This window comes from Schistocerca gregaria, unplaced genomic scaffold (assembly GCF_023897955.1).
Source record: "Schistocerca gregaria isolate iqSchGreg1 unplaced genomic scaffold, iqSchGreg1.2 ptg000422l, whole genome shotgun sequence".
NCBI classification, from domain to species: domain Eukaryota; kingdom Metazoa; phylum Arthropoda; class Insecta; order Orthoptera; family Acrididae; genus Schistocerca; species Schistocerca gregaria.
This window is the reverse complement of record NW_026061853.1, coordinates 5,803,039-5,805,085: the sequence shown is the minus strand read 5'-3', so window position 1 is coordinate 5,805,085 and position 2,047 is coordinate 5,803,039.

Below are 2,047 nucleotides of genomic sequence, written 5' to 3'. Positions count from 1 at the left end.
AGGAGTAGTACAATTCAAGTTTTAGGTATCGATTATTGACTTTTTTGCTGGCTTTGGTGCCTTGGGCATGAGCTAGGACCTCAAGATTCTGCATGAAAGGAGGATTAGCAGCCGAGTTGCACGGAGGATGCGACAAGTGTTCATATGTTGTAGAAACCTGAGAAATCCGTCCGTTTTCGTAATTTATTATCGAATCGACTTAAAGCAGTGCGTCACATTGGCCGCTCTTCTCTCTGAAACGGTTGTACTTATCGTCTGCAAATCTATGTCGCGTGCTGCGGTATGCGGGGACACTAAAAGCACCATAGTAGAACACAGATTAAGCTTCTAGGTTGATGTAATATCCAGTAAGAAGTAGTACAATTGGAGTTTTAGGTATCGATTATTGACTTTTTAGCTGGCTTTTGTGCCTTGGACATGAGCTAGGACCTTATGACTCTGCATGAAAGGAGGACTAGCAGCCGAGATGCATGGGAGAATGTGAATAGTGTTCATATGTAGAAAAAAAATGAGAAATCCGTCCGTTTTCGTCATTTGTTATCGAATCGACTTAAAGCCAGATCGTCACATTGGCCGCTCTTATATCTGAAACGGTTGTACTTATCGTCTGCAAAGCTATGTCGCGTGCTGCGGTATGCGGAGACACTAAAAGCACCATAGTAGAACACAGATGAAGCTTAAAGTTGATGTAATTGCCAGTAAGATTAGTACAATTCAAGATTTAGGTATCGATTATTGACTTTTTAGCTGGCTTTGGTGCCTTGGACATGAGCTAGGACCTAAAGATTCTGCATGAAAGGAGGACTAGCAGCCGCGTTGCACGGGAGGATGTAAAAAGTGTTCATATGTAGTAAAAACCTGAGAAATCCGAACGTTTTCGTCATTTGTTATCGAATCGACTTAAAGCCAGATCGTCACATGGGCCCCTCTTCTCTCTGAAACGGTTATACTTATCGTCTGCAAAGCTATGTCGCGTGCTGCGGTATACGGAGACACTAAAAGCACCATAGTAGAACACAGATTTAGCTTCTAAGTTGATGTAATAGCCAGTAAGAAGTAGTACAATTCAAGTTTTAGGTATCGATTATTGACCTTTTAGCTGGCTTTTGTGCCTTGGACAAGAGCTAGGACCTTATGATTCCGCACGGAAGGAGGACTAGCAGCCGAATTGCTTGGGAGAATGTGAAAAGTGTTCATATGTAGTAAAAACCTGAAAAATGCGTCCGTTTTCGTCATTTGTTATCGAATCGACTTAAAGCCAGATTGTCACATTGGCCGCTCTTCTCTCTGAAACGGTTGTACTTATCGTCTGCAAAGCTATGTCGCGTGCTGCGGTATGCGGAGAGACTAAAAGCACCATAGTAGAATACAGATGAAGCTTCATAGTTGATGTAATAGCCAGTAAGAGGTAGTACAATTCAAGATTTAGGTATCGATTATTGACTTTTTTGCTGGCTTTGGTGCCTTGGACATGAGCTAGGACCTTACGATTCTGCATGAAAGGAGGACTAGCAGCCGAGTTGCACGGGAGAATGTAAAAAGTGTTCATATGTAGTAAAAACCTGAGAAATCCGTCCATTTTCGTCATTTGTTATCGAATCGACTTAAAGCCAGATCGTCTCATTGGCCTCTCTTCTCTCTGAAACGGTTGTACTTATCGTCTGCAAAGCTAGGTCGCGTGCTGCGGTATGCGGAGACACTAAAATCATCATAGTGGAACACAGATGAAGCTTCTAAGTTGATGTAATAGCTAGTAAGATGTAGTCAATTTAGGTATCGATTATTGACTTTTTAGCTGGCTTTGGTGCCTTGGACATGAGCTATGTCCTTAAGATTCTGCATGAAAGGAGGACTAGCAGCCGAGTTGCATTGGTGAATGTGGAAAGTGTTCATATGTAGTAAAAACCTGAGAAATCCGTCCGTTTTAGTCATTTGTTATCGAATCAACTTGAAGCCAGATCGTCACATTGCCCACTTTTATCTCTGAAACGGTTGTACTTATCGTCTGCAAAGCTATGTCGCGTGCTGCGGTATGCGGAGACACTAA